At 43.0% G+C, this 22,253-nt stretch overlaps 1 long non-coding RNA gene across 1 annotated transcript in view; it reads right to left on the minus strand.

The window, feature by feature from the left end:
- Nucleotides 1-1,401: 1,401 nt before the first annotated feature.
- The window catches only part of LOC134911837 (uncharacterized), a 50,053-nt gene continuing 29,201 nt past the window's right edge, over nt 1,402-22,253 (minus strand). Inside the window, exons 2-3 of the long non-coding RNA XR_010176885.1 lie at nt 6,420-6,477; nt 1,402-1,581 (exon numbers count right to left, since the gene is read on the minus strand). This is a non-coding gene — a long non-coding RNA (uncharacterized LOC134911837). The remainder of the gene's footprint in view (nt 1,582-6,419; nt 6,478-22,253) is intronic.

Here is a 22,253-nt window from a genome sequence, read left to right on the forward strand (position 1 = left end):
GTCTACTGTCACTGCATATGATTCTGTCACCATTGAAAGAATGATGGAGGATAATATGAGTGACCGCATCCAAGTAGGCACGTCAGACCATCCGTACGTATACTGGCAGGAAAAAGAGGCAATTTGGAGGCCCTTGCACAAACTGGCTTTATTTTACCTGAGTTGCCCGCCCCCCACCCCACCCTCCAGTGTGTACTCCGAAAGAGAGTGTAGTGCAGCCGATCACCTTGTCAGCAATCGGCGTACGAGGTTACTTCCACAAAATGTGGAGAAGATGATGTTCATCAAAATGAATTATAATCAATTCCTCCATTCACCAGCAATTGCCTCCAGAAAGTACACAGGGACCTGAGGTGGTGGATTCCAGTGGGGACGAATTAATACTCTGTGAGTAGGGGGATGTACACAGTGAAAGGGGTGAAGAATCGGAGGATGATGATTAGGTTGACTTCTTGCCTCTGTAGAGCCAGCTTGAGAAAGGAGAGATTGATTGCTTCTTTTTTTGGTGGGGGCCCAAACCAACCCGTCATTTCAGCCACAGTCGTGTGGCAGACCCTGTCGCTGAAATGATGGGTTTGTTAAAGTGTGCATGTCCTGTTTATACAACATAAGGGTGGGTGGGAGGGCCCAAGGACAATTCCATCTTGCACCTCTTTTTTATTTTATTTATCTTTGCATCATGTGCTGTTTGGGGCCAATTTTTATAAGTGCCATCCTGCCTGACACTGCAGTGCCACTTCTAGATGGGCCAGGTGTTTGTGCCGCCCACTTGGGTCGCTTAGCTTAGTCATCCAGCGACCTCGGTGCAAATTTTAGGACTAAAAATAATATTGTGAGGTGTTCAGAATAGACTGGAAATGAGTGGAACTGGAAATTATGGTTATTGAGGTTAACAATACTATAGGATCAAAATTACCCCAAAATTCTATGATTTAAGTTGATTTTGAGGGTTTTTTGAAAGAAAAACACCCAAATCCAAAACACACCCGAATCCGACAAAGATTTTTAAGGGAGGTTTTGCCAAAACGTGTCCTAATCCAAAACACGGCCGCGGAACCGATTTCAAAACCAAAACACAAAACCCGAAAAATTTCCGGTGCACATCTCTATACAGTATATATTTACAAACAGAATAATGAACCGGCACTCTCCAATCACCGGGAGTTGTACCTGGGTGCCTTCTGCATGAAGAAGTTTACAGTCGATGAAAGAACAGCAGTACTCCCAAGGTTTTTTGAATCAAGTGATTAGTATTAAAAAATTCAATTACAGCATAGTGCCAGTCTGTATCCACTGACGTTTCAGGGCATGGCACACCCTTTTTTCAAGGTGGTAGCTAGAGAAGACGAGAGCAAAAAATAACAAAGACAAAAATGAAGCAAGACAAATAAGTTACCTTTTTTTAGCCCAGCATCTGTCTTGTCTGCAGACCGGGAGTGGGAGGCGTGGTGGGTGGTGTGCACGTGGGCGTGCCGGATCGCGTCCCACTCATCCTGATTGCATCAGACCTGGGCACAGGTGTTGCCTAGGCAACGCATCTCCTGTCCAACGCGCTGTCTCACCGGCTCACAGGCAGGAGCGCTGCATGAAAGCACAAGTATCAAATGATCAACATTGTAACTAATCTGTGCAACGACGGTGGATACAGACTGGTACTATGCTTTAATTGAATTCTGTCATACAGATCACTTGCTTTAAAAATCCGTGGGAGTGCCGCTGTACTGTCATCGACTATTTATATATATATATATATTAACTTTGGTGAGTGCTGGGTTCTCTGTTTGTATTTATTAGAGCGATGTGGTCATGGGCTACATGCACCCCGCCCTGTGAGTGGTAAGTACAGCTGTGTACCCCGCTTCTGTGGTGGAGGGTGCAGTGTTACATGCACCCCACCCTGTGAGTGGTAAGTGCATAGCTGTGTCCCGCTTCTGGTGCGGTGAGTGCTGTGGTTTTTACTCTGTGTGTATATATATATTAAAATATAAAATAATAAATAAATAAATATTATAATATAAATAAGGTGCACTACTGTGTGGCATAATTTTAATTTTGCAACTAAGTGTGGGGTACTGCTATGTGGCATAATGTGAATAAGCATCCGTACTGTGTGGCATAACATGAACAAGCATCTCAACTGTGTGGCATAATGTGAATTGGCAATATTGGGTGGCATAATGTAAAGAAGCAGCACTATGGCGTGGATAATGTAAATACTGTAAGTGGTCTATGTTGTGGCATTATGTGTATAAGGGGCACTGCTGTCAGCAGCTGGTCAGCAGGGAGATATGTGTGAAAAGCATGGGGATATGTGTATTAAATGCTGGTATCCTGTGGAGGAGGGGATGTTGTTATGTCACCGGTTGTCACATGACCTCCCCCTATGTCCCGCCCCCTCACAATCCCGACGGTTGGCATGCCGACCAACAGGGACTATTCCCACTCGTGGGTGTCCACGACACCAATATAGTAGTAATAGAACCCATGGCGACTGTAGGTCACTACGGAGCCGGCAAGGGGCTTGCTGCACTTGCCACCCTGTGCTGGGATTCCACTGCCGGGATCCCGGCATCGGTATGCTGACCAGCGGTCTCCTGACCACTGGTCATGCATACTATACCCTTGAGTAGGACTCTGACGGCATATAATAAGTCACATGTGGCTCTGATAGCATATAGTATGTGTAATATATTTTAAACTTGTTTTTTTATATTAAAACTGAAATGTTTGGCCACCAAATCTTAATTGAATAGCCCTGCCGTAGAGGGACACTACTTACCAACATTATTCTCATCCAATCAGTTAAGAGAAGCTAGTCCTCATAGTCATTGGGCAGGAGCCCAAAGCATAATTTTACACCTGGGCCCATCACCCACTTGTTCCACCACTGTATACGTGGAACTTTTGTTCCCTCTTTGAACTCATCTGATCTTTCCAACACAGTAATCTGTACAAGGGACACTATTAGGTCAATGTAATATGCATGTTCCAGGGAGTGGTACAGGTGATGTCCAGTGCATATTTCTCCTATACATACTGTAGTCTAACCTTGTGAATTTTCCTATGTGGGTGCAAGGAAAAATGGAAAATGCAGGAATGAAGTAGGGGCTTTGTAGGATACTGTTGCTGGTAAGAGATACGGTTGTTAGGTCAATACAGCTTAGGTCGACAGTCATTAGGTCAACCACTGAAGGTCGACATGGCCAATAGGTCGACATGGTCATTAGGTCGACGTGCTAGGTCAACAGGTCAAAATATCTACATGAGTCGTTCACATTTTTTATTCTTCATTTTTGGGATTTTTCCATACTTGACGATCCACGTGGACTATGATTGGAACAGTAACCTTGCCCGAAGCATGGCGAGCGAAGCAAGCCATGTGAGGGGACACGGTGCACTAATTGGGGTTCCCCGTCACTTTACAAAGAAAACGACACCAAAAACAGTCCAATAGCTCATGTCCACCTTTTCACCTGTTGACCTAGCCCATGTCGACCTTCAGTCGTCGACCTAATGACTGTCAACCTAAGTCAACCCAATGACCCCTACCCGCTGGTAAGGTGTACCTTCCCAATTTTCTTTTAAATTTGCATCTTAGTCGCATTGTAGATGCTGCAAAAAGATGCTTACAGTGTGCTAGAGGCACTAGGCTGTGTCAATAACCACAGAGGAATTGGTACAGTATAACACATGTACAAATTCATAGCTAAAGCACAACGGAACCTGACTTAATGAAAATCTTGGCCGCTCGCATCTGAGCCCTTCTTACGCACATTCAGACTCAGTCGTACACAGATGTACAAATGACACACAGCTCCAGTAGTCAGTGTATGTAGGAATGCAGCTTTGTTGCTTTCAGTTGTTTTAATGATGCAAGTAATATGCACCTTTTAAACAAAAAAGACGCACAGCGCGGCTAGTCGCACGGGACATGGTGCTCCGAGAGGGACAATTTGTGGGACTTGAGCCACAGTATAAAAGGACACATATGTCCCTAAAGGGGGATTCGGTCAGAATCCCAACGGTCGGGTTTCCGGTAATCAAAATGCCAACTCCGGAATCCTGACACATCACAGAATGCTGGCGCTGGCACCCTGATAAGGTACACATTACAAATCCCGACCGCCGGAATCACAAACAATTTTATGCCGTGCGTTGGAGAGGTAAGGCTGCTGGGAGGGGGTTGGTTAGGTTTAGACTGTGGGTAGGGGGGTAGTTAGGTTTAGGCAGCTGCGAGTGGGGGGAAAGGGTAGGTTTAGGCTAGGGGTAGGGAGGGTAAGAGTTAGGCTGCCATTGGGGATTCCAAACATTGGGATGCCGTATTCAGTATTCGTACCTCCAGCATCCCAACCGCTGGCATTTTATACCCAATGCATTAAAGAGATACTGTAGTATAGCGATTCTTTATTAGATCCCCTATGCTGGGAGGCAGAGGCTGGAAGTGCCCTGTTATGGCAATGGATCACTTGACCCTAACCATGTAGATAATAGATCATGTTCCAAAATAAACAATGTTAAAATCATCACTAATTGAATGGTCCCTTCAATCAAGACAGTCCTTTTTAAAAAAAGACTAAATAGGTTTTTGCAAATATGTACGTTTCATCTGTGAGTAACCAGACATAGCATACTGCACATTGATTGGTATCACGGAACCTCATAAACTTTCTTGTTTGATTTCCAAGGTTCTACATTTATGACTTCCCTTTTCATCTGTTATTATCAATGGGGATTTTTAGAGTAAAATAATAGCTAATACACATGTAACACTATTACAGTAGATGTAAAAAGTGTTTCTGTTATATTCTGTATAGCTACATACTTGATAACCTTCAATGCCATTCCAATTGTATTTGCAATAAACATAATCACCAGAGGCTTATAACTTAATGAAAGTGAGGCTTGGCGCACTAACCTGTGAATGATAAATTCATCTTTATTAGCTCAATTTATTCTCTTTTGTGATGAGGCGTGATAATTGAATATTATATCTTAATAGCTAATAAAGTATGACATCTGTCCCCCACCTAACTATCTATTTGACATTTTATTAGGATTAAAATTCAGATTAACCGATGAACTGTGTAATGATGATATATAAAAGTGTAAAAATAAGCACTCTGTGTTCCATAACAACATAGTAAGAATAAATAAACATTCCATATATCAGAATAAATATAAAGCATACAAGGATTTGTTATCGAAATGATAAGATGGGTGTAGTGAAGATTCATTCCTTTGTCTCCAATACACTAGTGGGTAGAAAATCCATTTAATATTTTATCATCAATGAACAGGACATAAATTAGACAGCAGAACTAGGAGCAGCCAGTTTTGAAGAAAGAATTGTATTTGGATACATGATCTTTGAATCAAAACTGTCTACCTTTTTCCAAATTACACAATGTTTACAATACAAATGGATGGTAATATAGGGGCAGATGTATTAATCTGGAGAAGGCATAAGGAATTGATAAAACAGTGATATGTGCAAGGAGATAAAAGCACCAGCTAACCAGCTCCAATATGTAAATTAACAGTTAGGATCTGATTGGCTGGTGCCTTTATCACCTTGCACGTATCACTGGTTTATCACTTCCTTATGCCGTCTCCAGGTTAATACATCTGCCCCATAGTTTCAAAAGTGATAATGTAGTTCATTATACTGTATGATGATGTTTATATATGTTTCCTGATTTCAGAATTCCAAAATTCCAAATCAGTTTACTGCTAGAAAAAAAAGTTTCGATATAATAGCATATATTAAATACATTAGACCTGTATACAAAAAATATATATTTTTAAATACTTATGATGTATATGTTATCAGTCAAAAGAATATAGATGTGTGTGTATGTGTGTAGAGGCCAGATTGTGCCCAGGGGGATCCGGTCAGGATCCCAACAGTCAGAATCCCACCGCCAGAATCCCGACAGCTAGGATACCGAACAAGTAGACAGGTAAGCCGCCGGGGAGGGGCGGATGGGGGGGATGGGGTGTTACGTTCAGGCTACACTAAGGGAGGGTTAGGGCTAGAGGGCCAGGGGGGAAGGTAAGTATACTTACCTTCCTCTGTCAGGATTCTAATCATGGGGATGCCGTGATCAGTATTCTGACCGGCGGCATCTCGACCGCCGGCTTAATATACCCAACCCAGGATGGTAGTTAGAAAAGAGCATGATAGATGTGGGCTAATTGGCAGTTAGTCCATTAGTTAGTACTCTACTGTGCTATGTTCCAAATACCATCCTTAGTACTATACTTACTGTATTCTGTCTTAGTATTGTATGCTGCAGAAGGCTGGCACAGGGAAATGGGCGGTCATGATGAATTGGACAGGAAAATATTGTATAAACCTGTATGCTAATTTAAAAAAAAAAACTGAAGCAAAAAGAGTGTTTATTTGCTATATAATGTACCTGATTTTCAATCATGCCTGGGCCTTGGATCTGCTGGATGCCAACTGGAAATAGGTGTCTAATAAAGAAGGAAAAAGGGTGTGAGGGAGCATTTATTTAATAGAGGATGTTTACAGATGTGTTCTTATACATTGTTGCTCAAGTCGTGGCAAACAGCCCCTTCCGGATCCCAGACCGCATGGATTTCCTCGCAGCGCCAAATGAGTTTCTTGCTCAAAAAGTGCATCTTATCTGCAGAAATAAAACAACTGGAAGCAACAAAACTACTCTGCTAGATTACACCAATCAGTTTAAAGTGCAACATTTATATATCTGTGTGCAGCCGAGTCTGAATCCTTATATGAAGTGCTATAATGCAGCTTTTTCTCAGGCAAAGTTCTGTTGTGCTTCGTCTGCAACTTTTGACGTGTTTAAAGCTAATTCCTGTGCAGTTAAAGTCACTGCTAAGCATTTATAGTACACTTTGACACAGATTTATCAAGCCTTGATAAATAGCACAGTGATAAAGTACCAGCCAATCAGCTCCTAACTGACATGTTACAGGCTGGGTTTGAAAAATGGCAGCAGCTGATTGGCTGGCACTTTACCACCGTGTTATTTATCACTCTCCAAGGTGTCTTGCTGGTCTGCAATGCGAGTAAGACACAAAATTGAAAGAAAACTACAGTGCGCTACACCTTTCAGAGTGGCATGGGATCAGGCCTCTTGATCAATATGACATATAGATGCTGGGTATATGAGGACACATCTGTAATTACTGTGTGTATTTGCAGTGTTTTCTCATTTTTCCCTGATGCACTACGAGTCTCACTGTGGAAAAATTCTCAATTCTTTTTTACCTACTGGACTTCTACACTCTGCCTAACAAGCATTTTGCATGACAAGCACTTTCATCTATATTTATAGACCAATATTGGCCTTGCAGCCCCTGCAGCAGTTTATATTCTCTGCACGCCGCAGCTGACATCAGGCCCGCCGAGCGGCATTGGTAACTCAGTCTCCATAGTGGCTCCTTTATACCTCCAGCAGCGTCTCCGTGTAGGACTCCGTCCAGTGCAAGCTTTGCACTCTCCCTCCCAGTGACAGCTACGTGGTGGGTAACGCAGGATAATCAAACCGAGGACGCTCGGTTAGAAACCAGCCCACGGGAGAGGTAAATTTGACTTTATCTGACATCGGAGTATTTCTACATACCAGAGCTCCATTAATACATTCATGGGACTGCAGTTACCAGTCTAAAACTTATGAATTACTCCACATTCTAACAATTCATTCATATCCAGGATACGATACTGTTTCTACTTGTTGGATACAAATGTTGCATATTGTTACCACTCACATCACAAGTGCTTGTTTTATCTGATATCCAGTACAGGGTATTTTACTATTTTCCCTATAAGGTTTAATGTCCAGACTATGGGGGTCATTCCGAGTTGTTCGCTCGTTGCCGATTTTTGCAACGGAGCGATTAAGGCAAAAATGCACTCGCACATTTTGTGTATTTTAACACAAAACTTAGTAGATTTACTCACGGCCGAACAAAGATTTTTCCTCATTGAAGTGATCGGAGTGTGATTGACAGGAAGTGGGTGTTTCTGGGCGGAAACTGGCCGTTTTCTGGGAGTGTGCGGAAAAACGCAGGCGTGTCAGGGAAAAACGCGGGAGTGTCTGGAGAAACGGGGTAGTGGCTGGCCGAACGCTGGGCGTGTGTGTGACGTCAAACCAGGAACAAAACTGACTGAACTGATCGCTATTTGTGAGTAAGTCTCGAGCTACTCAGAAACTGCTAAGAAATTTCTATTCGCAATTTTGCTAATCTTTCGTTCGCAATTCTGATAAGCTAAGATACACTCCCAGAGGGCGGCGGCTTAGCGTGTGCAATGCTGCTAAATGCAGCTAGCGAGCGAACAACTCGGAATCACCCCCTATATGTTTTATTGTATGTAATTTCCTTCATTGTCATATTAAATTCTTCTTTATAATTTATCTCAACATACATCAGCTTTTGTTCATATTTCCAATTTCATTGCGCAGCTGACTTCTTTTTTCAATTTAGCTCACTGTGGACCACATTTACAGTGAAAGGGACACCAAAACTACATAGACTATATTCATTAAACACCCTATTGGCAATGATTTTAGAGCTTCGTATTTGGCATTTATTTATCATTACTGTATGGCAGGGGTGTGGTTCGTTTTATCGACAGTATCTAGGTCGACAATGTTCAGGTCGACCACTATAGGTCGACAGTCACTAGGTCGACATGGATGGAAGGTCGACAGGGTTTCTAGGTCGACATGTGCTAGGTCGACAGGTCTAAAGTTCGAAATGTGGATTTTTTTTTTTTTGGGTGTCGTTTTCTTCGTAAAGTGTCCAGGATCCCAAATTAGTGTACCGCGTCCCCTCGCATGGTGCCTTCGCTCCGCTACCACTTCGCTCGGCACACTTTACCATTCCAATAGTAGTCCACGTGGATCGTTAAGTATGAAAAAAATCCCCCCAAAAAATGTGAAAAACTCATGTCGACATTTAGACCTGTCGACCTAGCACATGTCGACCTAGAAACCCTGTCGACCTTCCATCCATGTCGACCTAGTGACTGGCGACCTATAGTGGTCGACCTAAACATTGTCGACCTAGACACTGTCGATCTTCAGACCGGATCCCGTATGGCAGGTATCATGGACAAAACCTTTTTCCTAGACAGAACCATCATAGGTGCATTGGTGCCACACGTCAGCACTCCTGTCCATCTGGCCATAGATTATGTCAGGCTAACAGCCCCAAACAATGTATCTGCTACATTTATGGTTGAATAAGGTATCAATGGGCAAGCACACTACCACAGTGAGAATGCCTGTTTTCCTGCATACAGTAGGCAGTGCTCTAGTGTAATATAACAAAGTACTGTAAATGTTACTGTACTGTACGATGTAATGTTTAACAGTATGGGTAATATGCTTTCATTTTTTCCCTTTGTGTCACAGGCCACTGGTCATGAATCCAGTACAATTATACCCCTTTCAGACTGACAAATATTTCCCGGGTTATTGTACATGAACACGCATCAACCCGGGAATTTGCTCTGTGTGAATGGGTACTGAAAGAATATCCCGGGTTAAAAGTACCAGCATTTCATCCCAGGTCTCGACCCGGGTTGAATCCAGGATCGTCCCAGAGTGCAGTGTAGTGTGAATGGGCCCTACCTAGTATTCAGTACACGGGACTGGTGAAAGGCCTCTCATTGGAGCTTTCTTGGGCTCAGAAAAGATGATGTCATCATCCAGAGCCCAGGGAAGCGGCCTGGAAGTGGAGGAGACAGGCAATATGGCTACCTGGACTGATCAGGAGATCAGAGAGCTGCTCAGCATAAGGGTGGAGGAGGAAATAAAGAGGCAGATCGCAGACACAGTGAAGGATGTTATTATTTATAAAAACATTTCAAAGCTGCTTGAAGCCAGAGGAATTATCCGTACACAACAGCAAGTTGTTAATGAAATGAAGACTCTGAAAAAGCAGTTCTTGAAGGTGCATGACAACTAGAGATGTGTAGCTGGCACTTTTTGTGTTTTGTGATTTGGTTTTGGTTCTAATTCCACTTTCGTGTTTTGGTTTTGGCTTGGTTTTGCCAAAACCACCCTTTCGTGTTTTGGATTTGGATCTGGATGATTTAAAAAAAACAAAACATAAAAACGGCTAAAATCACAGAATTTGGGGGTCATTTTGATCCTACAGTATTATTAACCTCAATAACATTCATTTCCACTCATTTCCGGTCTATTCTGAACACCTCACACCTCACAATGTTGTTTTTAGGGCCCAAAGGTTGCACTAAGGTTGCTGTATGACTAAGCTAAGCGACACAAGTGGACAACACAAACACCTGGCCCATCTAGGAGTGGCACTGCAGTGTCAGACAGGAGGGCAGATATAAAAAAAGACCCCAAACAGCAACTCATGCAAAGAAGTAGAAGAGGTGCAATGAGGTAGCTGTATGACTAAGCCAAGCAACACAAACAATTTCCACTGGAATTATACGTCCAAATCTCTGGAATTATACGCCCAAATCACTGGAATTAAATTGCAAAATCACTGGAATTATACGTCAAAATCACTGGAATTAAATGGCAAAACCACTGGAATTATACATCAAAATCACTGGAATTAAATGGCAAAATCACTGGAATCATACTGCAAAATCACTGTAATTATACGTCCAAATCACTGGAATTAAATGGCAGTACCACTGGACATATATGGAAGTGTCAGACAGGATGGCACTTTAAAGAAATAGTCCCCAAACAGCACATCATGCCAAGAAGTAAAAGAGGGCAATGAGGTAGCTGTATGACTAACCTAACCGACACAAGTGCGCGGCACAAACACCTGGCCCATCTAGGGTTGGCACTGCAGTCCCACTGCACTAATGGTGGATACCGGACGCACATCTAACACCAGCATAGTTGTTATGGCCTCAGTAATCGGCTTTGCAACAGAGTATACTATATATATATATATATATATATATATGGCAGTATCACTGGACTGGACTTATACGCCAGTACCACTGTAATTATATGGCAGGATCACTGGACATATACTGCAGGATCACTGGATTTATACCGCAGGATCACTGTAATTATACGCCAGCTCCACTGTAATTATACGGCAGGATTACTGGAATTATACAGCAGAATAACTGGATTTATATGGCAGGATCACTGTAATTATACGCCAGTACCACTGTAATTATACGGCAGGATTACTGGAATTATACAGCAGGATCACTGGATTTATACGGCAGGATGACTGGAATTATACGGCAGGATCACTGGAATTAAATTGCAAAATCACTGGAATTATACATCCAAATCACTGTAATTAAATGGCAAAATCACTGGAATTATATGTCCAAATCACTGAAATTAAATGGCAAAATCACTGGATTTATACTGCAAAAGCACTGGAATTATACTGCAAAATCACTGGAAATATATTTCCAAATCACTGGAATTAAATGGCAAAATCACTGGAATTATACTGCAAAATCACTGGAATTATACGTCCAAATCACTGGAATTATATGTCCAAATCACTGGAATTAAATGGCAAAATCACTGGAATTATAAATCCAAATCACTGGATTAAATGGCAAATTTTCGGTATCGCCTGCCTAGTGAAGTAGAATCTACATGGGATTTGGTACTAGAGACACAATACCTTAATTAATTGTCTAAATCCCACTGCACTAATGGCAGATACCGGACGCATGTCTAACACCAACATAAGTGTCAAGGCCTCAGTTATGAGGGCTTCCATCGTCATGTGAAGATGAACCACTAGTCATGAACATAGGCCATGGCCTCAGCCGTTCCTTGCCACTCCATGTCGTAAATGGCATATTGGCAAGTTTACGTTTCTCCTCAGACCATTTAAATTTCTTTTTTTGGGGGGTCTTTTTACTGAACTTTGGCTCTTTGGATTTTATATGCCCTCTACTATGACATTGGGCATCGGCCTTGGCAGACGACGTTGTTGGCATTTCATTGTCTATGTCATGGCTAGTGGCAGCAGCTTCAGCACTAGGAGGAAGTGGTTCTTGATCTTTCCCTATTTTATCCTCTAAATTGTTGTTCTCCATTATTTTTATGAAGTTATATAACACAATATGCGGCACAGGAATGACTGATGGCTGATGGCCAGGACACTACCACTGGTCTGATGCAGCACAACACAGCAACACTGTAAGGGACTTGTTGTTATTATTATTATTATTATTATAATATGGCAGCAGTGGACATATAGCAGCAGCGTATACCACTGTGATTGCCTGGTCACAGGAATGACTGATGGCTGATGGCCAGGACCCTATCACTGGTCTGATGCAGCACAACACAGCAACACTGTAAGGGACTTGTTGTTGTTGTTATTATTATTATTATAATACAGCAGCAGTGGACATATAGCAGCAACGTATACCACTGTGACTGCCTGGTCACTGGACTGAGTAATGGCCAGGACACTACCAATGTCCAGCAACACTGTAAGGGACTTGTTGTTGTTGTTATTATTATTATTATTATTATTATTAATATACGGCAGCAGTGGACATATAGCAGCAGCGTATACCACTGTGAGTGCCTGGTCACTGGAATGACTGATGGCCAGGGCACTACCACTGGTTTGATGCAGCACAACACAGCAACACTGAACTGATGCAGCACAACACAGCAGCAATGGACATATGGCAGCAAGAGGACACAAACACTGTGACTGCCTGGTCACTGGAATGACTGATGGCTGATTCACAGGACACTACCACTGGACTGATGAAGCACAATACACTACCACTGAACTGATGCAGCACAACACAGCAGCAATGGACATATGGCAGCAAGAGGACACAAACACTGACTGGACAAATACAGCACAAGACACTACCACATAGGTCACTGAGGACACTGAGACCGGAGACACGTCCTCTCTCTACACTCTCCAATGCCGGAGTGAAAATGGCAGGGATGCGCGGCTCCTTATATGGAATCCAAACCCCACGAGAATCCGACAGCGGGATGATGACATTTTACCTTGTTCTGGTTTCCGAGTCAAGTGGGAAAACCCGAGCCTGGCTCGGACCGGACTCGAATGGTGAAGTTCGGTACGGTTCGGTTCTCTGAGAACCGAACCCACTCATCTCTAATGACACCAACCATTTCTAATGACATACATATGTGTTTGCAGGTATTTCCCGGGATCAGTGTAAACGGGGCTGTCCCGGGTCGATCCCTGGTCTAAGTGCAGTGTGAAAGGGGTCATTCCCGGGTTGTGTTCTGGGATGCATCCAGGAACACATTCCCGGGTGTGACCCGACTCTGTCAGTCTGAAAGAGTTATTACTCTGGTCCCAAGAAAACATGTCTAGAAGATTTGAAATAAACCCAATGAATAAACAGAATCGCTTGAAAGTTTGGAGGCTAGAGGAGAGTCTTTTTGTGCATGGAAGGGCATTCCATAGGGTGTGTGCTGCAAATGTGAATGGGAGCAAGTAATCCGTTCCAGTTACATAGGTTGTGAGCTGCCTTTAAATCACAGACAGCAGTGAATCAGACAAAATGTACAACTGTTTATTAATTAGAGGCAGAATGTGTCATGATCTTCAGTGCCTGTAGGTGTCAGGACTCCTCTATCACTCTATCACACACAAGGGGGGTCATTCCGAGTTGTTCGCTCGTTATTTTTTTCTCGCAACGGAGCGATTAGTCGCTAATGCGCATGCGCAATGTCCGCAATGCGACTGCGCCAAGTAAATTTGCAATGCAGTTAGGTATTTTACTCACGGCATTACGAGGTTTTTTCTTTGTTCTGGTGATCGTAATGTGATTGACAGGAAGTGGGTGTTTCTGGGCGGAAACTGGCCGTTTTATTGGAGTGTGTGAAAAAACGTTACCGTTTCTGGGAAAAACGCGGGAGTGGCTGGAGAAATGGAGGACTGTCTGGGCGAACGCTGGGTGTGTTTGTGACGTCAAACCAGGAACGACAAGCACTGAACTGATCGCACTGGAAGAGTAAGTCTCGAGCTACTCAGAAACTGCACAGAGAAGTCTTTTCGCAATATTGCGAATCTTTCGTTCGCAATTTTACTATGCTAAGATTCACTCCCAGTAGGCGGCGGCTTAGCGTGTGCAAAGCTGCTAAAAGCAGCTTGCGAGCGAACAACTCGGTATGACCCCCAAGGTCAGCCCTGCCTACATATGGTAAGGGGCACATTATGGTAAGGGACATCCATCTTGATCTCTGCACTTAGTTATTCATCTGACATTGCTCAAAATGGCCTGGGGGGGGGTGGTTGCAGGGGATAGCTCATTGTTGGTCCGGGTAGCAGTGGGCCCCTTATTCCTCAGGGGCCCCGGTGTAATGCACCTGCCACACCAATGGTAGTTCTGCCTCCACCACATGCATCTGATCAAATAAGAAACAGATTAGATGAATACTGTACAATGTAGTTTATAGAAGGGAGGGTGCAGGGAGAATTCATTACAAATCCATGCATATATATTTGAAGTGAGAGTTAATGTACACTAAGACAGTGTGCACTACAACAGTAAGCCCCATTTCTATTTCACAGCTACATTATGTTAACTGCTGTGTTAGGTACTAATGGTATAAAATACACTACCGTTCCTTCAGGCCCAGGTGCCTATAATACTGTACTAAAATTACTACAAATGCAGCGCCTGGTGTTAACAGTCACGTCCAGTATATTTAAAATGAGATATTCTATTATCCCAGAACACGTATATAAAGACAGCTTCTGTGAGTAGAGAGTGACATAGTTACAAGTGTAACATATACTTCAAATTCTGAATAGAATAAAGTACCCAAGACATTATCTACAGTATAATGTAATGATTGTGAAAAATGATGTCAAACTGCCACTGACAACAGCATTTATTGTAGATACATTTTCCAGTAGCGTAAATCTGGGCCAGTAATAAAATAAATGTTAATAAATAAATGTAGATAAGGGAGTGTTGAAGTATAGTTACCAGCAATACCTACTTTGGGTCTTAAGATACTGTAGTAGAGGCTGCAGACTTGAGGCGTAAAGACACCCCAGAACCACAAATGCATCAGGCAACAGCACCGTAATGCAATGGGTAGCCCTCACTCTTCAAGCATTTCAGTTTTGTTGACAACTGGGGAGTAAATTTACTATTTCAGATCAATTTACAAATAGTTCAACATCGACAGAGTTAAAATTCCATATTCACTATCAGTCTATTTTTATATAAATTTTAAATGTCAATGTTGGACAATTTTTTTTTTCTTTTGCCAGAAGGCAGTAGTTTTTTTTTTTTTTTATTTCTATTGAAAATCAACTGCAAATAGAAAAATCGGGAAAAAGTGCATTAATAGGGGGTCCCGGTCACTTTATGAAGAAAAAGACACCAAAATATATTAAAATCTCACATCGACCCTTTTTCTATGTTGACCTTTTCCATGTCGACCTAACGACCGTATCGACCTATTTCTGGTGTCGACCTAGTCACTGTAGACCAATAGTGGTCGACCTAATGACTGTCGACCTAGATACTGTAGACCCTATGATCCACACTCAGTAAATATACCCCTTATACATGAATTTACCTGATTTGATCCAACTCAGGCTCGATTACTGAATTTATTTATTTTTCTTATCCGAATTTAAGACATTTGTACTGATATTCATATTCAAATTCAAATTGATCTCTCTGCTCATCTCTAACTCCTCAGCTAGCATTACATCTGTACCACTACAGTGTATTTATTTAAATAAACTGAAATACTTAAGATATGCTGTCACATTTCTGCCTATCATCAGTAAATAAGTTATGCAGTATTCTAATGTGTGAAAATTCTCAACAAAGAACTGTCCAGATGGTGAAATATCTTTCCAACTATTCCCAGCAGAATCCTGTGATGTTTGTGCTATTGATGTTGGAGGAATCATCCTCACTTTTTTTGACAGTGCTTTTTTTCCCACCTCCTACTGAACACAACTGTGTGAACATTTGTAATGATGTATAGTAAAAGGGCTCATCTGATTGTTTGCATATGAGACTACATGATGTAGAGATATAGATTGTTAAGATGAAGGAGCTTTACTAATCAAAGTAGTAATTACTTGATTTACAATCACTCTTCTGTTTGTATTTTTTCTGTGCAAGTTGAAACAAATAGAATATTTATATTTGTTGCATCCATCACATCTTGCAGCTCCGAATAATTATGCATATTGTTAACAAATTCCATGTTTTATTGATAATGTCCTACTTTTATGATACTGGACTTCAGTATATGTCTTATCAGTGCATCTGTAGCTAAAAATAGAAAACAAACTTTAGATAAAAATATTGAATATAAAATTGAAAATAAAGTTATACATTTAAAAATGGAGGAAGGAAGGGAAAAATGTGTTATTTTCTCATTATCCCATCAGAATAATATAGCAATAGTTGACATAAGAGGCTTCCTACTGTTATTGGCTGAATTGATTCGGGGTATAGGCAGGGGTGGAACCATAATAGGTGAAGGAGGGAGGTAAGTGGTACTAGAACTATGTGCACAAAGAGGCATGGTCTCACTAAAAGGGGAGTGGCATACACAGGGTGACAGTGCACTTATGGTGATAGTGGGACATATACACAGGACAGTAGGACAGTGGGTAATGCACAGCGTGACAATGCAAGTTCCTCCTGTGCCCTGCCTTAATCTGGTTTTGCCTGCACCCATATTACTGTAACCCCACCCCCTCTCACCCCATTAGCCACTGACCTAACCGACCACTACTGCCTCCTTTGCTGTGTGTGTGTACCAGCGGCTGGCTGGCTGGGGATTCCTGCTGTTCGAAGCAGGCAGTGCTGCATATACGCAGAAGATGATGTTGGGGCTCCAGCCAGTCGGTGAGTCCTAGTGCCCAACAGTTGTCAGCTCCCCTCAAGCAGAGTTGCTGCTCTCCTTAAAACAACAAACTACAAACTCCCTCCTCGCCCCAGAAATGACTTAGGGGGAGTTACTAAAGAATGGGTTTATAAAAGTGGATATACTGTACGGCCAATAGCAATCAATCAGATTCTAGCTATTATTAATATTATTACATTTTATTTATAAGGCTCCACAAGTGGTTCGCAGTGCCATACATACGGCACACATGATAACAATACAGGGTATACAGAACTTAACATTACTAACTAAAACAGAGCACAGGTAACAATTAGCACTACAATTCTCAGTACACAATACAGCTGTGATGTAAGGAAGCAAATGAGTAATCGGTGTACTACTAGGGCAAGCAGGCCATTGGAAGAGATGAACGGTTAAGAGCAAGAGGAGAATGAGGTATAGACGGTAGCTAAGTATGACAAAGCTGTAATTGAAGTGTGAAAGAAGAGGGCTTTGAGAACTGGAGGGAAAAAAGGCCCTGCTCGAAGGAACTTCCAATCTAGGGGGAGAGGGGAGACAGACAGGTTATATGAAGAGGAAGCAAGCAGAAGGTGACCTGATGGCAGGAAGCAAGCGAGGCAGAAATGACCAAGGTGTGAGGCAGAGGGTTGGGAGAGTGACCTCGAGACAAGGTTCTAAGGTGGAAGGGTACGCTTTAATGAATCAGTGGGTTTTCAGTGTCTGAAGCTTTGCAAGGTCAAGGAGAGTCTAATAGAGCAATTGAGCTCATTCAAGTGAAAGGGGGAAACACAGGCAAGGGGGGCAGCATGAGAGGTGACAGTCATTATCTGACTGAAGAGGGTGGGAGGGAGTATGTAGTGAGTTGAGGTTAGTAATGTATGGAGTCATGGAGTTAGAGAGGACCTTGTAGACAAAGTGAGGGTGAGGAATTTAAAGAAGATTCTGTAGAGGAATACTAGTCAGTGTAGATTTTATAGAAGGGGAGTGGCAGATGTGGATCAGTGGGAGAGGAGGATAAGTCTAGCTGCGGAGTTGACAACAGACCTGAAGGGAGTGAGATGGGAGCATGGGAGGCCAGTGAGGAGATTGTTGCAGTAGTCAAGCCGTGGATAATACGTTTTTTCACACTCTGGGAGTGTAACCTAAGCATCCGAGTTGGAGATCGGGGGAGATGATGATGTTGTCAACAGTGAAAAAGATATTGGGGGGGGGTGGAGACTCTGGATGGAGAAAAGATGATGAGTTTTTGTCCATGTTGGGCTTCAGAGAGAGCTCAAATATACAGGAGGAGATGACGGAGAGGCAGCAGGATACCCGAGAGAGGACAGAAGGAGAAAGCTCAGGAGAGTAGAGGTATAGTTGTGTATCGTCAGCATAGAGATAGTATTGAAGGCCAAAAGAGCTTATGAGTGCACCCAGGGAAGAGATGTACAGGGAGAAGAGAAGGGGGCCAAGGATAGAACCCTGGGGGACACCAATGGGGAGGATTATTATTATTATTATTATTATTACCAGTTATTTATATAGCGCACACCAGTGCCGTAACTAGACATTTTAGCGCTGTGTGCAAGAAATAGCATCGGCGCCCCCCCCCCCCCCCCCCCCGATCAATCACACACCGCAAGTTACGGGCATAAAAAAATAGGGGTGTGGCTTCACGGAGCATCTATTAGTTATATAACACCGTACGGTAGCACCCTTTACTCACACTACACCGCACAGTAGCGTCTGTTACTCACATCACTCTGCACGGTGGCGCCCATTAGTCACATTACACCACACTGTGGCACCCATTAGTCACATTACACCACACAGTAGCGTCCATTAGTCACGTTACGCAGAGCGGTGGCATCCATTAGTCGCAATACACAGTGCGATAGTTTCGGTCAATCACATTACACAGCGCGGTAGCGTCCATAAGTCACATTACACAGCATGGCAGCGTCTGTCGGGCACATTACACAGCACGGTAGCCGGGTAGTGTACACCAGCCACATTACACAGCGCGGTAGCCAGGTAGCGTCCATCGGCCACATTATACAGCACAGTAGCGTCCATCGGCCACATTATACAGCATGGCAGCATCAGTCAGTCACATTACACAGCACGGTAGTGTCCATCAGTCACATTACACAGCATGGCAGCGTCCGATAGTCACAGACAGTAGTACTTATAATAAATAAATATATATATATATATATATATATATACATATACACACACACATACATATATATGCACATACATACATATATATATATATACATACATATACACACACACACATACAAACACATACAAACACAGATTAATGTATGTGCAGTTTTTGGAGGGTTTTTTTTTATTTATTTTTTACAAATCTTTATACTGTATTTTACACAGTGATTTGTTTTTAAAATTGCTGAGATACAGTCCCGGATGAGCAACCACAAGGCCAGTCTATCTTAATCTTGTTTAATTTACTGGCCAGAACATTAATATACAAATACTGGTGTACAGTACCCTACATGTTATGGAGTCTGCAGGAGGGGAGGGAGAGGAGAAAAACTTACTTTACTCCTGTGAAGGCAGCAGCAGCCGTCAAACCCGGAAGTGTGTGCACACAGTGCAGAGAAGAGCAGGAGGAGGGGGGCGGACTAAGCAGAGGGGGAATGATCGTGGGGAGAGACTACATTCACAGACAGCGCGCCGCTGCCTGCTGTGACTGTAGTGTAATGTATATTAGCAGCGCTGCCTCTGGCAGGGAAGGTGCCGGGCGCAGCGCTACTAATATTACACTACACTACAGCAGGCAGCGCTGCAGCTGGTGGGGAGCAATCAGTGTGTGCGAATGGTGCGCCCACAGCCTAACTGCGCTGTGTGCAACGCCCCCTTCGCACACACCTAGTTACGGCACTGGCGCACACATATTCTGCAGCACTTTACAGAGAGTATTTAGCCATACACATCAGTCCTTGCCCCAGTGGAGCTTACAATCTATATTCCTTACCACATGTACACGCAGACACATTCACACTAGGGTGAATTTTGTTGTGAGCCAATTAACCTACCAGTATATTTTTTGAATGTGGGAGGAAAATCACGCAAGCACGGGAAAATATACAAACTCCACACAGTTAAGGCCATGGTGGGAATCTAACCCATGACCTTAGTGCTGTGAGGCAGTAACGCTAACCATTACACCATCCGTGCTGCCCATGGAAGGGGAAGAGGGGGAGGTGGACTGGAAGCAGACACTTGAGAAGGAACCGTTAGTGAGGTAAGAGGTGAACCAGGCAAGGATAGTCCTTGATAGGACAATTATCTGGAGGGTGCTGAGGAGGAGAGGGTGATTAACAGTGTCAAGAGCAGCAGACCAATCTAGGAAGATGAGCAGAGAAGTGATCTCTGGATTTGGCCAAATGCAGGTCATTGGTGACTTTGGCCAGTACAGTTTCAGTGGAGTTAGTGAAAGCCTAATTAAAGAGGATCAAGGATGGAGTTGTCAGAGAGGTAGCTGGTGAGATGGCTGGGGCAAGGGGAGACAGGAGACTTCATGTTGGATTGCCTAAATTTTATAGGAGAAGGAGACAAAGTCAGTGGCAGTGAGGGAGGATGGGAGGGGATGAGGAGGGGCGAAGGAGTGATGAAAATATCAAAGAAGCAACAGGGACTGGAGGACTGAGAAGAGATTAGTGATTGGAAAAAGGATTGTTTGGGGAGGGAGAGGGCAGAGCTGTAGGGAGAGAAAATAAACTTGAAATGGAGGAAGTTTGCCAGAGAGCAAGATTTCCTCCAAAGGCGCTCAGTGGTGTTTGAACATTTTTGCAGGAACCTGGTCAGTTTTTAGTGCCAGAGTTGAGGTTTTGGGGGTTCACTCATGATTTAATTTATCCTTCACAATATTAAATTTTGACCCTAGTTAGTGCACAGTATATAACTAAAGCAAAAAAGCAAGCAACTGGGCCAAACCATGTTGCACTGCAGGTGGGGCAGATGTACCGTGCATACTGTAGAGATTAGATTTGGGCGGGGTGTCTTCAAACTGAAATCTAAATTGCAGTGTAAAACTAAAACTGTCTAAAATTTGTGGGCTACGTGCAAAAGCAGCCAGTATTTACCCTGCACAGAAACAATATAAATGTACTTGCTCTACTTGCATGGCAACATGGTTTGTTCCAAACACAAAGTTACTTGCTTTTTTTTTTTTACTTTACTTACCAACATGAATTAGGCAATATGTGTTCTTCAGTTTTTGTGTATTGCTGTAATTAAGGCTATTACCCTATAAAATACCCCTCTATGGAGTAAACTGAATCCCAATGTAGCAGTGGCAGATTAACCATTAGGATATGAAAGGGGACTAAGGATATGGGGGGTAATTCCAAGTTTATCGCAGCAGGATTTTTGATAGCAATTGGGTAAAAACCATGTGCACTGCAGGGGAGGCAGATATAACATGTGCAGAAAGAGTTAGATTTGGGTGGGTTATTTTATTTCTGTGCAGGGTAAATACTGGCTGCTTTATTTTTACACTGCAAATTAGATTGTAGATTGAACATACCCCACCCAAATCTAACTCTCTCTGCACATGTTATATCTGCCTCCCTTGCAGTGCACATGGTTTTGCCCAATTGCTTACAAAAATCCTGCTGCGATCAACTTGGAATTACCCCCATAATGGGGGTCATTCTGAGTTGTTCGCTCGTTATTTTTTTCTCGCAACGGAGCGATTAGTCGCTAATGCGCATGCGCAATGTCCGCAGTGCGACTGCGCCAAGTAAATTTGCTATGCAGGTAGGTATTTTACTCACGGCATTACAAGGTTTTTTCTTCGTTCTGGTGATCGTAATGTGATTGACAGGAAGTGGGTGTTTCTGGGCGGAAACTGGCCGTTTTATGGGAGTGTGTGAAAAAACGCTACCGTTTCTGGGAAAAATGCGGGAGTGGCTGGAGAAACGGAGGAGTCTCTGGGCGAACGCTGGGTGTGTTTGTGACGTCAAACCAGGAACGACAAGCACTGAACTGATCGCACTGGCAGAGTAAGTCTCGAGCTACTCAGAAACTGCACAGAGAAGTCTTTTCGCAATATTGCGAATCTTTCGTTCGCAATTTTGATAAGCTAAGATTCACTCCCAGTAGGCGGCGGCTTAGCGTGTGCAAAGCTGCTAAAAGCATCTTGCGAGCAAACAACTCGGAATGACCCCCAATGTGGATGACTTTTTCTCTGGGAGGGCTATAGCGCATACACAGTGTTAGGCTGCCCCATCTTCCATTTCCCTCCCCACTAAAAACAGCCTTTCAAGTACAGATTTGAAAAGAGCTTCTGGATTTTTTCATCCTATCTACAGTTTCTTAGCAGTAGAGTCTCCTTGGAAGGAGAAATGCATGCCATGATTACCTACTCTCCTG

Source organism: Pseudophryne corroboree, chromosome 4, assembly GCF_028390025.1.
Source record: "Pseudophryne corroboree isolate aPseCor3 chromosome 4, aPseCor3.hap2, whole genome shotgun sequence".
NCBI lineage: Eukaryota > Metazoa > Chordata > Amphibia > Anura > Myobatrachidae > Pseudophryne > Pseudophryne corroboree.